This window comes from Triturus cristatus, chromosome 1_1 (assembly GCF_964204655.1).
Source record: "Triturus cristatus chromosome 1_1, aTriCri1.1, whole genome shotgun sequence".
Classification (NCBI taxonomy): Eukaryota; Metazoa; Chordata; class Amphibia; order Caudata; family Salamandridae; genus Triturus; species Triturus cristatus.
Genome location: NC_140579.1, coordinates 115,426,807 through 115,435,053, shown reverse-complemented (window position 1 = coordinate 115,435,053; position 8,247 = coordinate 115,426,807).

The window sequence follows — 8,247 nt, the reverse complement described above, 5'->3', positions numbered from 1 at the left end:
CGCATACTCTGTATTTGCAATTGTCCGCCGGCCGTGCATTGACTCATTAAATTAGAAATCAATGAAACCAGAGCTACAGTTCTCTGGGAGGCTGGGAAGGATAGATTTCGTCACAATTCTGGGTAAATGAAGCACATTGAAAAATTGTAACCTCAAATACAGTAACACCCCCTTGTGATAAGGGTGATAAGTGATGCTTACTAAGTTTTGGGGTGACGATGCCCTTAGTTGAATATCTATTGAAGGTTAACCTATTATGAAGATGAATGAACAAATTAGTACATATCTATTGCACCCACAACATTCAACTACAGGGCTGTGAAAGTGTGTCATTAGCGAGATTAAGGAAATTATCATCTTTATCAACATCGAAAAGTGAAAAGGGGGGAGGAGGAGCTACGCCAGGCTCGAGATGGCAGGCTGAATTTGTAGCTCTGTCCGACCCCGCCATCTGCAGCCGACCCAGATGCCATTACACAGTAACACTGCAGTGCGGGAATAGAGGGTATATGTGCCACAGTTCCCGCAGAGGACGTTTCGGAGCTGCCGTCAAACCCAGAGGAGCTTCAGCAGAGCAGAAACACTAGGTCAATAATGAAGTAAGCGGGGTTGGGCGGCAGAGCAGCATTGGCTTTTTTACAACCGCCTCTCGTCACGGCCCTCAATGGTTGTGCTACCATTCCTCCCCCCACCCCACCCAAGTGGCTACACTGGAGAGTCTCAAGCAAGAGTACTGGAACTGTGGCAGCAACCACAGCACATGCGTGGATCTCTACAGGTGGAGGGCCTTGCCCAAACAAGCACAGTGTCTCACCGCCACCAGAGGCGCTTGCCTACCTGATAGGAGGAAGAACAATGGAAAACATCCAGATTCTAGAAGGCTCCACTTTACACTACTCCCTTACATTGAATTGATCCCAGGCATACTAAAGTTCTCCCCCACCTCCCCTCTCAGAGAGACTAAATCTAGGACACAAAGCTCACTAAAGGGGTTCTAAGTAGGGTGGCCACCCAGCATGGAGGCAAATTCTGGACAGGACTGAAAACAATTAAGGACAAAGGGTCAACATTTAGGACAAAAGATCAATTGTAGGAACACATCCAGGGAGAGGCCACACCCACTACTTTATCTGTGCTGTGTTCTACTCAGCTCTATTTATTCACTATGGTCTTTACATTACTGCCTCTGGGTATGGAACATTCAGGTGGAACATTATGTGGCGATTACGATGTCGGTCGAAAACTTTCCGCCTAACACCGTCTCGGAATCGGGACCGACCGAATCGCGGTCGGCGGTTACACCCGACCAATTACGATGCTTCCGAGCACTGTTCGTTCAAATTCCCATTGTTTCCCATGGGCGCCCGTGTTCCACCTGACAACCGGCTGTAACACAGTCTACTTTGGGGAAAGGGGGGTGTGCGGAAAACCCTGCACGCTGTCGCAGGCACCACATGGTGCCTGCAAAAAAGTGCATGGTGCTACAGCTGGGTCCCTTAGGTACCCCCTCGGCCACCAACTGGAGACCTCAGGATAAAGGGGCCCTGCCAGGGGCCCCCAAAGTCCCTTTCTGACAGATTTTTCATGTCAGACAGGCCAACTCGGAAAGTCTGTTGGAAATCGACATCGTAAGCCCAAGGTCGGAAACACTGTCCATAGGGGTGTACAATGTGGTTCCAACGAACACGGATACTCCAAGGGCTGGTTTTCTGACGCAAACATTGTAATCTGTCGGTCGGAAAGTAAAACAACCGAGTCAGTCGGTAGGGTTCGGACACGGTCTAGGAGAATCCGACTGTCGGTTGGAGCCTTTCCGGTCAACATTGTAATCAGCCCCTATGTCTTTGTTCAGTAGTAAATTAATGCTCTTGATCATAGTTCAAAGGGCATCACTCCTACCCAAATCTATCCAACAACAACATCTTGATAAAGTTTCTAAACATTTTAGGACCTATTGCAAACAGCTTGGGAAACACTAGGGTAAGTGACACACTGCTAGTTTACACAGATTGAACAAAACATTTGGCTCACCTCAACCTCCGGCGAAAGTTAAACCTAAAAACAGATAATGAGGCAGAGCATTTGGTGTAGGTGACAGTCTCACTTCTAATGTCAGGATGTGAGGTGCCCTCAGCTTGTCTGTAGTCTCACAGCACTAGAGTGTGCCGCCAGGACTCTACATTTATCTCAGAACTGGGAGCCTGGACTACCAATCAAAGAGAATTAAGGAGCAGGATGAAATCGCTGGAAGATCCACAACAACTGATTCATAGGGTTGTTGCTAAGAACAGGGCAAATAAGGAAGAGAAGAACAATTTTTTAAAATCAGACAAGATGGGCCCACTGTGAGTATCAGAAAGTATTGTGTACCTGGGTGTTTGTATCAACAGAGGGGAGAGAAACAGGAGAGGCACTGTCAAGTTGTTGAACAAGCAGCACCCACCACCCTGGCAAACTCTGCTGGTACAATGATCCACCGGTCATGCTTGGAAGGCTCAGAAAGGGCGAGACCCCTTGGAAGGTTGTGCTGGGCAATTGCCCACTCTGTCCATGTATTAAAATTATTCTGCATTTGTGCCATGGCCAAGCCAGTGATTGGGCTCATCCCTAAGTACCAAAGTACATACAGAATCCTCATCCCTAAGTACCAAAGAACATGCAGAATCCTCATCCCTAAGTGCCAAAGTACATGCAGAATCCTCATTCCTAAGTGACAAAGTGCATGCAGAATCCTCATCCCAAAGTACCAAAGTACATACAGAATCCTCATCCCTAAGTACCAAAGTACATACAGAATCCTCATCCCTAAGTACCAAAGTACATACAGTACATACAGAATCCTCATCCCTAAGTACCAAAGTACATATAGAATCCTCATCCCTAAGTACCAAAGTACATGCAAAATCCTCATCCCTAAGTGCCAAAGTACATGCAGAATCCTCATCCCTAAGTGACAAAGTGCATGCAGAATCCTCATCCCTAAGTGCCAAAGTACATGCAGAATCTTCAAAATATTTGGGATGTAAATTGCACAAGCAAAATGTAAGGACATGATAAAGTGCTTGTAATGTAACAAATGTGTCTTGACATATGATAGTGTTTTCTCCTTTATATACAATTAGACTAAGATTGAACTAGGAAGCAGTTACCTTTTGATACCTAGGGATAAATCTACCATTCTCCCACTGATTTTCTAGATGGAAATCTAGGCAGAGCGACACGGTCCCTCCAAGCCCAGTTTGCTTTTTGGACTTCTCTTTAGCTTTCAGTAATGGACTGCGTGGTACTAGTGAAGATGGTGGTGCAAACCCGGTTATTGTAATATTTTGCAAACCTTCCCCTGATCATCTCTCTTTCCTTCTTCAGACATGTCACATGTTTGAATTGGGAGCCTTGGCATCATTGGGTAGATCTTTCCACTCTGAAGCTGCCCCTGACTAAAGACGCCATTATTTAGCTGCACAGCTCCCATGGGTGTCTCGCTGGCTGTCTGGCCGTCCCCGGCATGAGACGGGATTTTGCACAAAAAGACTTTAAGGAGGGTTTACTGCACCACTCATTGATTCCTACAGACCATTCCACCCAGCGCCACCCGGGGTTATCCCACCCGGCTTTCTCTTTCCTTAATAGAATCCGTAAACTCACTAACAAAAAGAAACCTTACACTCCTGCAATAACTGTGCTAGGCCTCCCCACTCACACAGGTTGGCTTCGCTCATGGCAACCCCATCAGTGGCATAATACAGGCCTCTCAAAATTAGTCGATTTGTTTGTTGACAGCAAGCTACTAGATTTCCAAACCCTTATGGCAGACTAAAATCTTCACCCGTGTAAATTCCTTACTTACGAACACCTTAAATAATCCTTTGATACCATATTTCATGTCCACCACCTATCACCTAGCCTCCGACCTGTGGAGGGCCCTAAGTTGTAAACTTACATGTGTGAGAAAACTCAGGAGAAGTGAAGGTGGACATTTACATGTGTAGGTTTGTGAATAGTATTGTGTAGTACTTTAGTTGTACGATTGTGGTACTACTAAACTTCTACAAATTGCAGTTTGTGAATAGACCTCTAGGTTTCTGCACTCAGACCCCTCACTCTCCCATTTAATTTTGAACATATCACATAGGATCGGTGTTAGACCCGACATCTATGGCATAGTACCCCCTAGACCTTTTGCCATATCCTCCTATTTCTTTTGCTGAACTCATTTTTGTTTGGGCTTACGACTCTGTGCACTTTACTCCTGCTAACCGGGGTAAAATGCTTGTGTTCCCTCTCTTAAACATGGTAAAGGTGTGCATCAAGGGGGTGGGGTCTTAGGCCTAGAGGCACCTTTGGTTCAGTCTCTTCTAAGGGCGATTCCTACTCTGTCTCTATTTTTGTACATTCCATTTTGCATTTCCTAAATAGCGGTTTCTTGGGAATCGCTATTTAGCAAATGTAAAATGGAAGTCTCGTACATATGGCCATAGATTTGTGCACGATCCCAAATATAAAATATGTGGGACATGGAGAGGGAAGCATGGTCCGGATGGGATAACTGCAGGGAGAATGTCAAACGTGAACCAACCTGCCACTGACAATCAGAGTCATAATCTCTGGTTTTAGTCTTAAACTGGCACTGATCATCTGCGTCTCTCTTTTTGTATCTGCTCAGGGGCTCACTCCCCGTCAGTTGTATTTTTGTTTATAAAACAATAAAACGCTTATAAACAGATGCTGTGCTACGCACACAAATGATGGACGGAATGCTGAATAAATCACACATTCCCCCCAGTCAAGAGATCTGGGTTAAATCCATGTTTCTTTTGCTCACCATGCCACCCCAGTTTAGACATGGCCATATGCAAATCAGTCTTGACCCTGTGCCTCATGGGAACAGGCCAGACCGAACTACCAAGCAAGGTCCTCCCTGGACTGGAATCAAGCATCCTGGGACCGGTTTCTGGGTATTACCCTTCATCAGCCAGGCTAACTTGAATCCAGTTGCACAGTGGGCAAGAGACCCACGTCTGGGCATACCCATCCCACTTAGGCTGAAAAGTGCTACGCAAACAAATGATGGACGGAATGCTGAATAAATCATACATTCACCCCCAGTCAAGAGATCTGGGTTAAATCCATTGTTGTTTTGCTCAATATGCCACCCCGGTTTAGACCCAGCCATATGCAAATCAGTCTTGACCATGTGACAGATGTGGGTCCCGTGCTCTCCATGCCACTGGAATCAAGCTATCCTGCTGATGAGGGCTGAAAGCCCAAAACCGGTCCTGGGATGCTTGTTTCCAGTCCAGGGAGGACCTGGCCTAGCAGTTCGGGCTGGACTGTTCCCATTGGGTGCAGGGTCAACACTGATTTGCATATGGCTGGGTCCAAACTGCAATGGCATGGTGAGCAAAAAAACTATGGATTTAGGCCCAGATCTCTGTACTGGGTTGAATGTATGACATTGTTCTGCATTCTGTCCATCAACTGTTGTTTTTGCATTTGTCACCCCGAGTGGGACGGGTATGCTCAGACGTGAGTCCCGTGCTCTCCATGCCACTGGAATCAAGCTATCCTGGCTGAAGAGGGGTGAAACCCCGAAACCGGTCCTAGGATGCTTGTTTCCAGTCCAGGGAGGACCTGGCTTGGCAGTTCGGGCTGGACTGTTCTCATGAGGCACAGGGTCAAGACTGATTTGCATATGGCTGGGTCCAAACTGGAATGGCATGGTGAACAAAAAAACGATAGATTTAGGCCCAGATCTCTGTACTGGGGTGAATGTATGACATTGTTCTGCATTCTGTCCATCAACTGTTGTTGTTGCACCACCTATCACCAACAAAACACAAGGTGTATCAGATGCTCTGCACCATATAGACTGCTGGAACCTTAATGAAATAACGAGCAGAGCATTCATGGTGCTTCTGCTTGCAGCTTTCTATCTACCCAGGATGTGGCATAACGGCCTGAGCTACCAAATTCAGAGCTGGGAGAACCAGGTTTGAGCCTCGGCAATGGCTCAACATCCGGGCAAATCACTTAATCTCCCTGTGCCTACAACACAGCACCATGAGACCCTCACGGGTGATTTGCCACGCTTACAAATCCTGGATGTACTAAATCTCTCCATGCCTATAATCATTGGATGAGAGACCTTGTGTAATGAAAGTGGCGCCCTTGTAAGGTGCTCCCATACCTCTGCGTCTAGTTCAAGTATATAAAAACTGCAGACAAATGCACAGAGAAGTAAAACCAAAGCCTTAACATAAGGAAAGACAAACACATACTCAGAGTTAAATTAGAAACCTGGATAAATCGCAGCTTCCCCGCTTAAACTGAGTGATCTTAGGAAAATATTTTACTGCACCAAAGCTCTTTATTCTTCACTAATGCATATGAAATCCCTATTAAATATGAGTTCTGAATATCAGTTGTACAAAAACCTATTGCATTTGATTTAATAGACTATAGTGTGACATTAAAGAAATACGCTTCTTTTGAATTTTGAAGTGATTGTATTATATTTTACGTGATGTTTGTTATATGATTTACATAGCAAAGCATTTCAGGGCTAGACTTGTGCACGGGCACTTATTTCCAAGCCCGACCCTTGGCTCGGGTCTCCTTTTTAACTTGTTAGCTCGCTCACCTCAAAGCTATTCATTGCAGCGGTTGAAGTGCATTAAAAAAAGTATGAATATACTTTTGTATGTCTATTTTGTATGACCCTCATTTGATGTATTGTACGTATGGTTTTTATTTGGAAACAATCAATAAAAAACTTTTGAAATGAAAAAAGTATGGATAGTGCGGTGAACGGGGTCAGTGAGCGCCGATGCGGAATCAAAGACGTGGCTACAAAGAACAACATTTTCTGTAACTATTTTGTTAATCTTTCAGCATCAAGTGGCTACGTATAAAATAACGCACTCCTTAACTGAAAAATTAATGAAAGTTAAACAAATCAGTGGGAAATGCACTATTTTATGTTATGAAACCTGTATTGGTTAATGCGTCCACTCCTGATGTATATGTGTGCAACTGGAGACCCTTAGAATTGAACCCTGTTTGGTGTAACAGGGAAAAGTGATGTGTATTTTTAGTGCCAGAAGGTCGATGAAAGCACTGTGAAGGTTTAAGTCATTATTTCAAAGTGCATTACAGACAGTATAATCTAGGCTGCCACAAAATGCACATATACATTTATATTAAAGATAAAAATTGCTTCTAAAGTATATATTTCAGTAATATGCAGATTATAACTAGTGCAAAAATGTTATATAACTGTCCATTTAAAGCGCTCTCTCGACAGCTCAGCTTGGAATACCCTTACAATACCTCTCAAAAAAAAAAAAAACTATCTTTGACTTCAGGAAACTGCAAGTGACTCCATCAATTAACGCCTAGACCGGCTCCAGGGCAGCCTGTACATTTGCCGATTAACCAATTACACACATTTGCATTTCTTTGGGTAAGCAGACACCCAAAAGGCTTGTTTCTTTTCATCTGTCTGCCCCTCCCTCTGGTACAGCAGACTCACACCTTTCCACTTGAGCTGAGGAATCTCAATTGTAACTTTTGTTGTATAGCTGAAGGGCTAAAATTACAGACAAATGCCATGCATTAAGATATCAATCACGGACAATGGACATTAGGGCTGATTTACAGACAGTCCATGAAAATTACGGATGGGTGGTCACCCTAGCTGAAAGAGGGAAGACCCCGCTGTGGACCACGCACTGAGATGTCCCTTCGGTGTCGCCAAGACGTGCATCTGCGACCCCTGGCTTCTCCTTTGAGGCCCCACGCACTATCTTTGCGACCCATGGCTTGGATCTCATCAGGACCATAGTTTACAAAGGGCTCTGTATGCGCCTTGTTTTCTTTCCATTGTTCCAGCCCCTTGCTTCTGTTCTTTTTTCCCTTTTGTTTTGCAAATGCATTTAATTGTTAATTTTGGTAGCGTCCACATGTGAGACACTTAAAAAATAAAATAAATACAACATCTGCAATATAAATGTGAAGTCTGACACAGGTAAGAGAGTCTTCAGCAATCCCATCACATGCTGCAAAAAGGCATTTTAATTATTAATGTTTCAAAGTTCTATGTGAAGCAGACAGCACAGTCCATACAGAGTATTTGGGTATTTATCAAGCAGCAACAGATCTCCTGTGCAGATCCCAGCATTTCTTCATGCAAAACCAAAAAAGGACTGCATTCATATTTATTTTAAGGATTTTGCAAATAGTATTTCT